The sequence below is a fragment of the Manis pentadactyla genome, chromosome 6, assembly GCF_030020395.1.
Source record: "Manis pentadactyla isolate mManPen7 chromosome 6, mManPen7.hap1, whole genome shotgun sequence".
NCBI lineage: Eukaryota > Metazoa > Chordata > Mammalia > Pholidota > Manidae > Manis > Manis pentadactyla.
Window position 1 is genome coordinate 145,659,746 of NC_080024.1, and position 15,549 is coordinate 145,675,294.

At 44.7% G+C, this 15,549-nt stretch overlaps 1 long non-coding RNA gene across 1 annotated transcript in view; it reads right to left on the minus strand.

Moving 5' to 3' along the window:
* LOC118907825 (uncharacterized) overlaps positions 1-13,216 on the minus strand; it is a 49,776-nt gene extending 36,560 nt beyond the window's left edge. The window contains exons 1-3 of the long non-coding RNA XR_005022977.2: positions 12,984-13,216; positions 10,214-10,334; positions 4,711-4,787 (exon numbers count right to left, since the gene is read on the minus strand). This is a non-coding gene — a long non-coding RNA (uncharacterized LOC118907825). The remainder of the gene's footprint in view (positions 1-4,710; positions 4,788-10,213; positions 10,335-12,983) is intronic.
* Between the last annotated feature and the right edge of the window lie 2,333 nt (positions 13,217-15,549).

Below are 15,549 nucleotides of genomic sequence, written 5' to 3' on the forward strand. Positions count from 1 at the left end.
ACAATTGGATAAATCAAATGCCAGAAAACTCATCTAATTAAGAAAGAAGAGCCCAAGGATTACATCTTTGCCTATGGAAAAGGCCTTCAGTGTCCTCCCACTGGTCTGCATCGTGTTCTGTGGCTTATAGAACCCCTGCCTCAAAGGCACGACAGGAACATTGACAAACAAGGGGAATAGGTGAGACCCTGATACACGGTGATGGCAGATTTTATGTGGCAGCTTGTCGGGGTCTCGGGGTAGACATTTCTTCTGGGTGTGTCTGTGAGGGGGTTTCCGGATGAGATTAGGCTGAGTAATGCAGATGCTCTCCCCAGTGTGCGTGAGCCTCATGCAATCTGTGGAGGGCCCCAACAGGACCAAACGGTGGAGGAAGGGACAGTTGCCTCTCTCTGCCCGCCTGTTCGAGTTGGTACATCACTCCTAGACTAGAACAAGCATCCTCAGTGCCCCTGGTCCTCAGACCCTCAGACTCAGTCACCATCAGCTTTCCTAGGTCTCCGGCTCACAACAGCGGATTTGGGACTTCCCAGCCTCTGCAATCATGTGAGCCAATTCCTTATCATCTATCATCCGTAATCTCTCTCTCTCTCTCCATTTATTTACCTGTCACTGTCCTATTGGTTCTCTGACTCATGCACACATTCAAAAGTTAAAGCTCCTGGGGGCAAGGCCTGGAGAAGTGAATTTGGTGGTTTTTGGTTCCTGGTCTCAGGGCACAAACTGACAAGGAAAATAAAATACTTCTGAGACACAAAATTTATACCCCGAGGGGCTTTATGAGGCCTCCAGATAGAAGTAAATTTTAAGGCTGAATATCATTTGTTCTAGTTTATTTTAATGTACAGGAGGGTCTTTGTGTAGTAAACATTCCTTACTCCCTTGAAAATAAAACTCATCAAAGAATATAAAACATCACATTAATGATACTGAATCACAGTCACGAAACATCTTACGTGGTCAAATCCCCACCTTAGGGGTAGGAACTTGAACAGAGGAGGGGCCCTGGAAGCAAAACTGATATTTGGCTGTGCTTCTATTACGACCAGGGATGTGACACACCACAGTCAGGACACGGGGAAAAAAAGAATTTGCACCCTGAGATAAACCAAAAATAATGGGGTCATTCTGTCTGTGTCTGGTCTATAAGATAACAAAAACTTGGACAATTCCTATAAACCTGAACTCCCTAAACAAAGTATAGCCTTATGCCTGTCTTTCACAATATCAATGTATGTGGCTATAATGATCATGTGAAAAAGTTATTGTTTTCCACCACGAACAAAAGAATATCAATTTGACCAACTTGTAATCCTGTGGTTTTCTTCCTTTTATTTGGTCTTGCACCTGGAGAGTGAATCCTTTGCAAGCCTGATTCCTTCACTTCGTTGCAAGTTAACTTCTTCTCAGTTTTTTTCCTCATTTGCTTTTCTTGGTTTATCAAAATGGAAGTAAATTTTCCCATTTTAATAACCAGGTGCTCCATTGATAGGGCCCCTCTCTCAGGGCATGGTTTCATGGGCCATGTGGCGGGCAGTGTGCAGCAGGAGGAGGGACTGCCTGCCCCCTGCCTCCTTCTCCCTGCCCAGAGGCACCTAAGCCACAGGCTTGGAAGGTCACTATAGGGGAGCAAAGAGGCCACCTCAGCTGAGGGCTACTTAGCGATCTGGGGCTGCTGGTCTGAAGGGAAGAACTCTGCAAAAGGTGTGTGTGTGTTTTACAGTCGCCAAATGTAAGGGGACCCTTTGTGCAACTGGCTCAGGGATGCAGCATTTCTCATTGCCCAGCATCTGTGAACTTTGTTCTGTGCATCTTTCATCTCATTACATTTCCATAAGCTCTGTCCCAGTTATGTTCAGGAAGCACAGACCCTGGTCCCCTGGAATGTGCTAAAGCAGAAAAGGAAAAAAAAAAACACTGCTATTCTTGGTCAGCTTAATGGCGAGGAGCCTCAGATTTTCTATAAAATGAAAGAGATTCAATTGTGTGAGGTCACCAGGTCACAGTCTCCCCCAAGAACACTGCTTTCCGGAGTAAAACATCCTTCTCAGAGGAGTCCTTAAAGTTTAATAACATCAGTCAACTGCAGAAGACCCTGTGAGCACTCAATCCAAAAACGAGCCTCTGCCTGCTGCCCATTACGGGGCTCCCCTCCACCTGCGTGCAATTTTAGATCATCAAAGGTGACATTGAGCGCTGTCTCCTAAATTTCAATAACAGCCATAACCACCCTGTGATTTAGCCAATAGCAGTTCTGTGACTCTTTGGGAACAAAAGGCCACCTTCACAAGGCTGGAAGAAATGCTTCTACTGCAGTAGGAAGCCGAGAGGCTCACACAGAAAAAACTAGGTGACGCAAAGAGTGTCGGCTTGGTGGCTGCGGCATGGTGCTGGATTGTTGTGTCCCTTGTAGCACACTGTCAGATGTTTTTCTATAGAACCTCTTCTTTTTCAGTTAAAAAAATTACATATTATGACATCTGTCCTCTTAACATTTAACAGCAACCTCAGTAACAGTAAAATCAGCATCAAAAGAATGGAAAAGCATGTCCTTCACATTACCACCTACTGGTGCCTCCAGCAAGGATGAATTTTGAATAAATAATGTTGTGGGGAAAAGGCGGATGCAAAGAGTATGTACTGTTAAGATACCATTCTTATGAAACTTGAGAATAGGCAAAATTAATCTATGAAGACAGAAATCAGGAATGGTTGCCTCTGAGTGGCATTTTTGACCAGGAGTCCCTTGGTAACAGAAATGGTGGTTGTTTACATGGCTATATACGTATGCAAAATTCACCAATTTTTACTGTGTGCAGTTTGACTGTATGTTATCATCTGAACACTTGTGTCCCCACCTGCCCCCAAACCAATTCTTACATTGAAATCTGAATCCCCAAAGATGATGATATTAGCAGGTGGGGCATCTGCAAGGTGATCAGGTCCTTAGGGTGGAGTTCTCATGAGGGGGATTTGTGCCCTTGTAGGAGACCCCAGGGATGTCCTAGCCCCTTCTACCACACGGGACACAGTGAGAAGACAGCAGCTATGAACCCAGAAGAGGGCCTTCACCAGAACCCAACCACGCTGGTGCCTTAACCTTGGATTCCCAGCCTCCAGAACTCGAAGTCATACATTTCTGTTGCTTATAAGCCACCTAGTCTGTGGTGTTCTGTGACAGCAGCTTGAATGGATGAAGACACTGTATATCACTTACGCCTGATTAGTTGAAAATTTAAAAAACCTGCTACCTACACACATGAGCTTTGAAGCCAAGGCTAAGAAGGCGACTCTCTGCAGATAAAGACAAGAGTTGGACCCCATTCCCTGTCCACCGCAATCACCAAATAGGTCCAGTGTGGCCCAAAGCCACTTGTTGCCCCTCACAGTAGAGTGGTGGTCCTGTCATTCAGCCCATATTCCCCCTATAGAGAAAGGAGGGCATACACAGCTGGGATGCACGCTTCTGTGTCGCCCAGCCGCACAGTAGTTTTTCCTCCTTGCGACCAAACGCTGCATTGTGGCTGGCGTCAAGATGACAGACATGGTCTGACCTCTCCTGCAACCTCCATCCTTTCCCCATTCCCGTGTGGAAACAAACGCTCCAGCCTGGGCTAGTGGGATCAGTGGACCACTCAGCTTCTGAACCTGTGGCTCCCTGGAGTGGCCCCGCCCTCTTTGCTGTCCTGTTTTTTCATTTTCCTTTGTTAATCACAATATCCATGTCCCCGGATGTAGGGACATGGTATGAGTTTCCAATCACATTTTTCTCTCCAAATAATTGTCCTTGTGTATGCTCAGTCAAGGGTTTTCTCTTATAAAGCCCCAGGTTTAAGCAAAAATCCAAACATAAAGGAAATGCTACTCATTTTTAACCACTTTATTATACCAGCTTTCTGCATCCACATTAACTCTGCTCACAGGCTACACAGGGTCATGCATATTGTTCTTTATTTATCAGAGCTTTACATTTGCAAACACCATTTACATTATTTTAATTCATCAGCCCTTACGGCATCTTTGAAAGTCAGAGAAGAATTAAAGTCCCATTTCACAGGTGAAAAAGAGTGAAGGTCGTTTAGCAAATATGTCTGAGAAAACATTTTAGCATCCAGGGCTTGAATTTCCAATTCATGTTATCATTTCCTAAGTTTTACCAAGTGCTGTCATGTCCATTAATTCCCCATCAGCCACCTGGGAGCATTGCTGGGAACATCACGCATCATGACTCCATGGATGTTGGGAGCGGTGGTGGTCTTACTGGGAGCCCAGGGCTCCTCAGGGTAGGCCTGCAGTTTCCTGATGATAAACACCCTGGAATGGCTCGTCTTGCCTTGGTTTTATGGTCACGGGCCCTGTCACTGGCATTGTGCAGACACTGGTCACACCGCATTTAGCAAAGCCTTCAGTGGTTCTGTACTGCAGGTTCTCCTTCAGTGCCACAAGTCAATTCTTTTTTGCATTACCCAAGAAAATGTAACGACTCATGATATTTATGGTCTCTGCTGTATATGGTTAAATATGATAGACATGGGCATTTGCTTGGATACACATGAATATTTATTTCAACTAGATGGAGGATGCCTGCTGAGTTCCTGCAAAATGGTCTCTCATGGTGAAGTTCCTCAAAAATGCTTCCAGGTGGGTTAATAATAATATTCTCAATGGCTTTAAATATGAAACAGCTCCTCTGATAATGGAGGAACTTACCCAATACTGCTTGGAGATCATTGCTTTGAGCAGCCTGTCACTAGCTTTCTTGATCAGAGAAGGGCCCACACACTGCTCTGCGAAGAGAAAGATGGAAATTCTCTCAATTAAAAAGGGGCTGGTGAACTAGTCTGATTCCCAAATCCTTTTTTTTTACCTTGTCAGTTGGTTCCAAGACATTACCTACCACCATTCTGATCACTAACCAGGTGCTTTCTTCTGTACAACAAATGAGCTAAAACTCATGAGTTGGTTTCATTTCCTTTGAAGTCTGCTCATTACTAAGAAGTACCAACCCTCAAGCTTCTTAAAATCAGATGTTGGCTGCGTATAACCTAGGGCTAAGTCAGGTTACTGTAAGAGAACTCAATTTGCATCTTCTTGCAGCCTTCAGGGGTTTTCCCTCACCTCTTCAAGGAGCGTGAGGATGTCTCCACTCCTTAGCTAGAAGCCTCCTTACCGCAACGCAAGCTTGCCAGAGACACGAGGCAGGGCAGGACTTTCATGCCTGGACCTGTGATCAATCCACTGCACACTCTCCCCAGCCTCAACAAAACCAGAGCTCCGTCTACAGCCCAGGGGCTGTCTTTTAAAGGCAAACAAGTCTCCACTTTTGAAGAGTTCACTTTAAAGCAATTGTTAGAAATGCAGAATGCATCCCCAGTGTTCCCTTCCAAAACAGTATCAACCTGGGATCCAGAAACTTCTTATTCTTACAACTGGACAGGTCTGGCCCACTGCTGCTGTCGTGAGAACCATTAGGGGGCAGAAAGATAAATAAATATTTGAGCTTTTAGAGACGCAAAGCATTTAGGAGGATGAAAAGCGGGTAAAGTTTTGGGCAGCTGATATCAAGGGCAGAGGTATTGTTTAGAAATAACCTGCCCAAACATTCTGTGGGTTGACTGACCAATATTACTGTCACTCACACGCCTAGAAATATTCAGGCTTTTGTTGATGTATTGTAAGGAAATGGTGCGCACAAGTTGACAGGGGGCACCAAGGTGAGATTGCACACACAGCTTCCGAGTCTGGGCCTAAGGCCTTGTGGTCCCCCCAGGAGGCCTGGGGGAGCTGCTTCCAGGCCTGCTCCTCTCCTCACCCCGCCCACCTCCACTGGGAGGCCATCCTGAGGCCATGTAACTTGGGCGGGAGACCCAGCCTGGGGCAAAATACCTGTGAAAGCGAATCAGTCAAAGGGAGAAATAAAGTGGGAGAAACCCGTTTATTGCTTACAAACAGTTGTCCACTTCCACTCACCTCTATCTCTTGCCACCCATCTGAAAAAATGGACCCCACCCAACCTCTCCAGTCCAGATAAGCCCTGCTCCCCCATGTAATTACCCATTGATATGGAGATGGCTACTTCTCTCCACCCCTGGGAAACCTATTGATAAGGAGATGCACTAAGGCCAGGTGAGAGATTCTGGAAATACTGCAATTTTACCCACAGGCAGTTTCTCTTGTCCCCCAGCATCTGAAGAGGTAGGAGACTTCCTTCCTTGCACCTCAGAATCCACCTGCAGATTATAAACCCACTCGGCTGTCATCTAGGACAGACTCCCTGGCTGCCAAGTATCTCACAGCACCTGGGCATCAAGCCTTTTTGTTGTGGTGCCTCCCTCTCCCAAGTGTGGGGTGAGGTCCCTGGGGAACAGCACTTTAGTGGACCTCCCTTTCACTCTCTGTCCACATCCACCTGTGTCTCGCTGTCTTCTTAACAGGCCGATCAAACAGGCTTGGCCTTTGACCTGCCTTGTCTTGCAAGTGCTTGTCATGCATTAGCTCTTTAAAATTCATTTGGGTAAGAGGGAATGCCTTTGAAAATCCAAATAAACCCCAGCCCACTGTTATTTACTTTGGGGAGGAAAGGGTAGTAGTTCCCAGACCCCTCTGAGAATATGTTAAAAGACATGTACACTTGGCCTCAGAAAAGTACACCTGTACAAACCTTTGTGCACATTCTCTGGAGATGGATATTCTGCATGGACCTCTCCTAAATATGAACAATTCTGTGCTTTTGAAAAGTTCATTTTAAAGCCATTGTTAGAAATGCAGAATGCATCCCCACTGTTCTCTTCCAAAACAATACAATCTTGGAACCAAAAACTTGTTATTCTTACAACTAGACAGCTCTGGCCCACTGCTGCTGTCATGAGTACCATTATAGGGCAGAAAGATTAAGAGGCAAAACCATTGTTCTAAGGGGCTTAAGGTCCTATCAATCAGTCATGCCATGGAATGAAACAATAGTCTCAGACTGGTTTCCTCATATTTCTTAAGGGTCCCCTATATGCAAGCACAATGCTAAGTACTTAGGGTACAATGATAGGCAAAAACTGTATGCCTTCATGGGGTATGTGACTAGTCAGTCTAATGTGGAAGACAGTTTATCACACAGTACCAGACATAAATATAAAATGCAACTGCAGTGAGTAAAAAGAAGAGGTATGTGGTGTCAGAAGGACTTGCTATAGGAGGATTTAATCCAGCCAGGGAGATCACAGAAGCATTCCCTGAGAAGCAAGACTTGAGCTGAGGGCTGAAGGATGGTGAAATCAGAGGGTGGCATGTGCCAAGGTCCTGTGGCAAGTGACAAGCAGGGAGTCTGAGGAACTGAAGACAGCCAGTGTGGCTGGAGTGCAGTGAGCAAGGACAGCATGGATGAGACAAGGCAGGAGAGGTGGGTGAGGGACAGACCCCACAGAGGTCTTCATTAAAACCTTCATTCCAACCTTCATTAAAAGTTTTGACCATGCCATAAGAAAAGGAGAAAACATATTGGGGACAGTGAAGTGGGGGTGCTGGGTGGTGGTGACATGATTAGATTTGTTTCAAAGTTTGCAGTATGGAGAATGGAGTAGAATGAGGCTGGGTAGACATGGGAAGACCAATCAGAGGACTATGACAGGAGACAGGTACAGGGTTAGGGAAATGGGAAGTTTCAGGGAAGGAACAGATTTGAGAGCTATTAAGGAGATAAAACTGTCAGGACTTAACAGAGACATGATGGGCAGGTCTGAACATTTGGGTGGAGAGGGAAAATTAGCAACTGGGGCTTGGAACACTCTGAGCTCTGGGTCCCAGGAGAGGGGCCAGAGTAAAACAAGAAGAATATGGGAAGTAATGAATTCCTGTCCTGTTTTTAGAGTAAGATTGGCTTTGAGAAGATTTCATAATGACTGGATTTTGCCTTTGCTGCTGTTCTGCATCCTTGCACTGCCGGGTTGCTCTGCATTCAGCTGGTGCCTGCTCTCATTTCTTATGGGCTGTAGATTCTAGAATTAGAAACAGATGGTCCAGCCTAACACCTTTATTTTCAACTGAGGTTCAGAGGTGAAAATGCTGCGCAAGATTTTTGATGTTGTTCTGAATAAACAATAGACTTATTCCCCAAAAAAGTGTCCAGTTGAACTAGTCCCACCAGACTGTCTTCAAATGTTTGATAAAATGAACTTGTTAAACACTGCAGAGTATAGTCTCCCTTTGGATATTCATCATGCTCATTAGCAGAGTAAAGACTCAGAGAAGTCCTGCAGCGAAGAGTCTTTATCTACTTTACCTGAAATGAACCTCTTATTATAACACACATCTTAGGAAACCCATCCTCAGACCTATGCTATTATTTCTATACTCCAACTGCACAACAGCCTAAAGAACTTTTTCGGATCTGTCCTCCCTTTTGGCCTTCTCCCTTGGTTCTTTGTCTCCAGGGTTCTCCAGGTGCTCTACATCTCCTACCTCAGCATCCTACCCAGGGCTGTCTCATCCCCTGAAATGAAAAGCCTCCATGCTCCACGGTCACCCAGTTGCCCTTCAGTTGCTTAGAAATCCTAAGTTCACTGCGTCAGTACAACTACAACGAAACCAGCTATCCTAGAAGGAAAGCCATCTGCATAAACTAATCCACACTAACATATGAATGACCAATAGTTTGCAACATCCTTTCCCCAGAAGACACATCTCCCAAACAATCTCTCATCGCTGTAATCTTTAGTAAAACAACATTTAGGGCACATCAAGGGAAGAGATTTCAGGGCAAAGGAGCCACCGTATAAAGCAGACCAGCCCTAGTACTTAATCTTCTCTACATGATGTCTCTTCTCCAAAAATCTTGACTTCATCTATCCTTGAACTTGTAGGATCTATCAAATGTCCAAGTTTCCCCATTATTTAGTCCCTCACTACACCAGCAATGCCAATCTGTGTGAGCAGCACAGAGATAACTGTTCATATCCTTCGGGTCTCATGTCCGTGGTGAGGAAGGCCACAGGCAGCAGGGTCTGTGGGGTAACACTGCCTACGAATTAGGCACTTCTGAAGATGTCTTTTTGTGCCATGTGTGTGTCTAAGAAGTCTTTAAAACCCTATAAAAAGGTAAAAATGCTATCCATGAAATAGTTACCTAATAATGCAAAAGGTAATATCACCTTGCCCAGAGTCATTTTCTCTAGAATCAGGAATCTCTGTCATCTTCACCTCTGTCTAGTATTGTGGTGGTGTGCACCGCGTACTTTGACCCCGTTCCTCTCTTAGTTCCATAACACATCCCTGGGGCTTTTCTCTTTGTTTAGCTTTTGTTTTTATTCATTCCTCAAGCCTGTCATGAATGCTTCCCAGCTTAATCAGTTTATCTAGCTTTCTCGGGGCTTCCTTTGGTCCTGCCGGATTAGCAAAAAGCCATGAGAGTGCTTGCTGAGGGCACATGGTACCCTTTACTACAAAGGACTCCTTGGGCATTCTCTTGAAATTGGCCGGGGTTGGGGGTCGGGGTGAGACGGTCATGGCCCAGGGCCCCAGCTGTCAGAAGTGCCTTCAGGGCCACCGTCCACAGCAAGACAACAGCCTCCCTTATGGAAAATGACATTCTCCAATTCCTTTCTGTCAGGAGCTCTTGACCACCAAGCAGACTGCCTGAGAGCCCTACTGGTTTTCGTAGGAATGTTTCCTTCCGTTTATTGTTGGACACTCGTTAACCTCTCACCGTCCACAGCTGCTTATTGTTCCTACAAGCTTTTCTGATTTTTCAACCAGTTTCCCCTCTCCCACCACTTCTTCACTCCAGTCTCAGCTGCTGTGACAGTGGTGCCAACTCCAGGGGCTGCAGTCAAGCCCCACCCTGTCTCTCTCTAACACACACACACACACACACACACCCCAGGTACACACACACACACACCAGGTACGTACACACACACACACACCAGGTTTCCGACCCCACTTAGGAAACACTCTCAGGAACCTATCAGTCTCTGCTATAATTTCAGCTGAACAACAAAACCTAAAATCTGATAGTGTTCCTGACAACTGAAGAGCCTATTGTTGCCAACAGTTTGAAATCCTCAGGGGTTCACATTTTTCAAGCCCCTTTGCCAAACAGCTAAAAAGGACACAAGTCTGCATTACTTCAAGCTGGGTTTTCAAAGTTTTTTTCTGAGAGGGGTTACATCTGGCCCATGTCCAAATGGATGGGGAAATGCCAGGAAAACGTGGTGAAAACTACCTGTATCGCTGAGATATTGAAGGGGAGACCAGGTTTGTGAGTTCCAGGCACAAGTCATCTACTCCAGCAGTTTTATTGCCCTTCGCCTGAACAACACTGCCTCAGCTTCTCCAGGATCGGCCTAAATGGAACATACAGAGCATCATTAGTCAGTAGATCAGAGCTGCAATGAATAACTGCAGTTTTTCTAGAGCTGAGCCGGTTTTGGCATTTGGTGCAGTGTTGATATGTGTAATTATAAAATGCAGCCTGAGGGGAAAGGGCCAGCCCAAAATAAACATCATCCTAAAAAAGGAAGCCTCAAAGGCCTTCTTATTTGTGAGGAGTCTTTGCTCTCGTCCAACTCGGATAATTGCTTATCTTCTGGTTTTCCACTCACAATTGGCACAAGCCTAATGAAATGACTTGTTTCCAACTGGTTGACCTTGCTGGAAATCAGGCATACAGGCGCAGCCAGAGGACTAAGGAACAGGGCCTCAGTCCTGTTTCCAGAGAAGAAGGTTTGGAAATTTGACAGCGTGAGCCTGAGGAAGGGTGGATTTGATTATTTTTCCCTCCAATGCCCCGCACAACCCACATCCTTCCAAATCAGAGGAGGGAGCTGTCTGTGAGCAACAGTAGCACCGCCTCATCAAATCCGCCATGCTGACTGATGGGTCACCTTTATACCCCCTTTCCTTTGACACCAAGTGTGCTTTAGATAATATCCAGCTTAGAACAATTAACATTGTTCCTCAGAGCAGGGCTCCTTGCTCAAATTCCAGCGATAATACTCAGACGTCAGCCCCGGCTGCATTGTGTACACAGCTGGTCATCCCGCACGTAGACCTTTTCTTCTTGTCTCTGCAAGTCCCCCTAAAGGCAAAGCGGCAGGGAGATCTATGCATCCTGCGGCCCCCCAGGGCAAGCTTCTGTCGGTAAGACGCCCTCAGTGAACCGCTGCTGAACTCCAAGGGACTCGTTGGCCCCTGTCTTTGGTCCCACAGCTCCTCTGGTCTTCGAGATTAGGCTTGCCTAGACCTCCCCCGAGTGGAGCAGGAGCAGGTACCGGGCTGACCTGAGAAGTAAGGGATCTCCAACCTCTCGCTGTCCCTCACCATTCTACAATCCTGACATCACAGGCCATAAGCAATTCTCCCACCTCTTTATTCAAAACTGGTTGCTCTGTTCACTCATTTATACAACCACAAGAGCCTAGGCATACAGGGAGATGGGCAACATTGCAGAAAGCAAAGCCTTAAAATAAGGAGAGAAGCAGAGTAAATGAAACTGTTAAAACTTTTGACCCTCTGGATTTTAATAACCCAAGTCACTGAAAGAAACTTCTGGAGCCCCTCACTCTGATCTATAGGTATGGGTTACCATAGCTAACTTGCCTATGGACTATCTTAATTGGTCTTGTGAATAACGGTAGTTCCTTATTTTGAAAGGAGGGAATTGGGCAGCATAGCTCTCTATGCTTTGATTTCCAGGAGTCTTAAAATTGTTAAGGAATTTAAGCTGTAAGAGAACTTTTCAAAGGCTTAGAACCAGTGAACAGGCAACCTGGGAGATATCACTAGAGAGAAGCCCTACGAGGCAGGCAAGTCTATAGTCGACAGAGAGGCCATAGAAACAAAGGCCTTCTCAGTTCCGCCAGGGCTCTGCCTGGTCCAAGACAATGCGATCAGGGGTATCTAGGTGTGGTGGCTGGTCTCCAAACAGCTCCAGTGACCCCCGTCTCCTGGCATTCTTGTGTACCCCCCTCCCCCTCCCCACATTGACTAGGGATGGCCTGGGTAACCAAGAGGGTGTTGTAGGATTGAAGAGCTGTGCCTTCCATGCTAGGTCACAAAAGACATGGCATCTTCTGTCTCTCTGCTGAGTTACTTGCTCTGGGAGAACCCAGAGGCCACGCCACGCAGACACTCAAGCACTTGTGTGGAGTAGGCACATGCTGAGGAATGAGGCCTGACGCCAAGGATCAGCATCAGTTTGCCGACTGTGAGTGACCTTCCTTGGAAGTGGATCCCCCTGGCCCAGTCAAGCCTACAGATAAGCTCAGCCCTGCCTGACACGCTGACTGCAACCTCACGAGAGACCATGAGCCAGAAGCACCCAGGCAAGCTGCTCCTGATCCACAAAAATGGTGTGAGATAATAAATGTTTGCTACTGTTTTCAGCTAAGTCTGGATACAATTTAGTATGCAGCAATAGATAACTAATACACCAGTTACATTATTAAATACTGAATCACTGCTGACCACAGGTCAGAAATATGGCGAAATCTTTACAAATACAGAGTGGCTTCAGCAACTTGGAACCATACTAATTCTATGATTGCCTTTCACTGAGTCTGGTGGTCATTTAAACTTCTCAGGATTTAACTGTGCTGAAGATTTAGGAAGTGAGGTGAGAGTAACAGTGCCAATCTACAGGGTGCAGGTGAGTAGAAACAAATATCAGGTAAATAGAAAGTCTGGCGAAGCAGCTGCATTTAATCTTTTTTCTATTATCAACGTCATGAGTAAATTTTCAACCAATTCTCTAATAATGTCTTTGGAACTGGAAAAAGAGCTGAACTTCCCCAAACTAAATCATTCTTGAGCACCATCTTCACATCTCTTGGCTGCATCAGGTCATTAGATGCACAAAAATACTACCAAGGTTATCCATCTGTTATCCCCCAGTTTGATCCCTAAAGTCTCCTGAAATGGTTGATAAAAGATTTTAAAATAATGACTTCACCTCTTTATCCCATGCTATTTCGAAAATTTAAAAGAGTACTTACAAATGTTCATCCCAATGCAATCAAAAGCATGTTGATTTCATCTGTGCAGTGTTGAGATAATTTAGGCATTGGAATCTATCTAATCTCCAGAGGTTCCCCGGGCCTGCCCAGAGGCACTGAATGTAACTGACACTTGCACAAATAGCAGAAAAAGTACTATGACTCTGTTTAATTGGGTGTTGTTGTTTGGACTTCAGAGTCACCCAGTTTTGGCATCAGCCCCAAAAGTAATTTTCCCAAACACAGATCAACGAACTTCGCCTGAAAGACTGAACTCCAAATGGAAAAGCAAATATTGAAAATAAGACGGGGAAAATGATGTAGTCCCCACTTCCAAAGAGGATTTATAAAAATCAGTGCCAAATTTCAATAAAAACCCAGAGTGTGCTAAGTCTCTCTGAAAGAACAAGCATCCTGAAAACGCCTCTTGGCCCAATGACTTTGTCAGTATTTCTTGTAGATTATATCAGTCTGCATGTAAAGCACATGAAAATGACAAGTGAGACGTAGGCTTAAATATTTTTGCTCAAGCTTCTGGTTCTTTGATGCATGGTTGTGACCTGACAGATAGGAATGGGCAGCATGCAAAGCAAGCTGAATTCCCTGAGAGGCACCCAACAGCAGGCAAAGCTCCAGGGATATCTTGGTTGACTAGCAGTTCACAACACTTGCTAATTGGATCATCTCATACTGATTAGCAACTTTTGTTCCTAGAAAGTAGGGGCTTGCGTAGATACAAGGTAATAATAATCAAAATGGGTATGCTTTCTTGAAACTAGATAATAATTAATGCCTTTGAAGTTGCAAAAAGAGTTTGTGCTAATAAAGTGAGGGGCCAACATTGGATTATTTGCAAGAACAGATGTATTATTTTTCTGATTGTGTAGCTGCTGATCAACTGGTGCCCCATATTTGTGACCTGGATAAGCAAGGATAATGTGGGTGCATGTTAGTATACGTGAATACCACATGTCTGGGGAGGATAGTATAGAAATGACTTATAAACTCCCTTGGGGTAAGCTATTTTTGAGTTAAAATAGAACTAGTCCAAACTGGAACAATTGATCAATGGTTCTCTTTGATCCTTTTAGGTGTAGAAACCCAGCAATTTGCCTCTGGGCAAAGCTAAAGCTAGAATCTTAATCACTTTCATATACTTATAATTTTCTACAATTCAATCTGTTGAAAGTCGGTTTACTTGTTAGGCTGCCCTGTTTCATTACTTCTCCTCTGTGGTACCTAGACTTCCAACAAACTTGACAGTGATATGCCATAGTGGATTACCCAGTGTGCCTCCTCCTGAAGCATGTTATGCAGATGGCCTGTGGATATGAGAACACCCAGGAAATCCACAAAAATGCCTGGTATCAAAGTAGAGATACCTGAAGCAATATAATTGGAAAATTACTCCCAGGAAAGAAATGGTGTCAACCCCTTTTCCAAATACTGGTGTAGATGGAAGAATAAGAAAAGGGACAATGAAGGAGAAACTTTCTCTAGATGCCTAAAAGGTGAAAGGGAAAACGCAGGGAGGGTCACAGGACATAGAGAAGAGTGAGGTAAAGGCAGCCCAGACAAATTTTCTGTTGCTTCATGATTATCCAAGGGAAAAATTGAATCTGAATGCATCAGCCTCCAGAGGACATAGCTGTAACCTGTGTTCAAGGCTCCTCTGTGCTCTTACTCCTAGTTGGGTGGATGACATCATTGACAAGTCATCTTCAATTATGTCAGGAGTTTCAGGGACGTGGAGTGATATCAACAGAATTTAGAAGAGACTAAAAGGTCATGGGATCCATTCCCAGTTCTCTCAGTGACTCATAGGGTGACTTTTTTATTCCCATTGTTATTAGGGCTATTTTATTGAAGATTGATACAATACTTAAGATTTGGAGGTCAACTCAGGCCCTCTCCTTGCTTAGTATCTAAATTAAATGTAAAACTTTCTTTCAGACACAGAGAGAAAGACAGGCATGAAGGTTCTAACATCTAAGAGACGTGCAGTTGGAAATTTTGCTGAATTACCCTCTTAAAAAATATTATCTTATTTATTGAGGGGAAATTCATTTAACATAAAGGTAGCCATTTTAAAGTGAACAATTCAGTGACATTCATTACTTCACAGTGCTATACAACCACCACCTCTATCTAGTCCCCAGACATTCCCAACACTCCAAAGTCAAATCCTATACCCAGAAAGCTGTCTTCTCTCCCTCTAGCCACTGGCAACCACCACACTTGGTTCTGTTCCTGTGGTGTTATCTGTTCTGGTTATTTCCTGTAAATGGCATCATAAAATACGTGGCCTTTGTGCCTGGCCTCTTTCACTTGGCATAAGGTTTGTGAAGCTCTTCCATGTTGTACTCCATTCCTTTTTATGGCTGAGCAATATTCCATTGTCTGTATACACCGTAATATGGTTATCTGTTCATCTGCTGGGGGAAATTTGGCTGTTTCCACCTGGGGCTATTGTGCTCCTCCTTTTAAGTTCTATCTCTTACTTCCCACAACTCCATACTTTCTCCTTTCTTTTTTTAATTGTAGATCTTTCCCTTTGGAAGACACA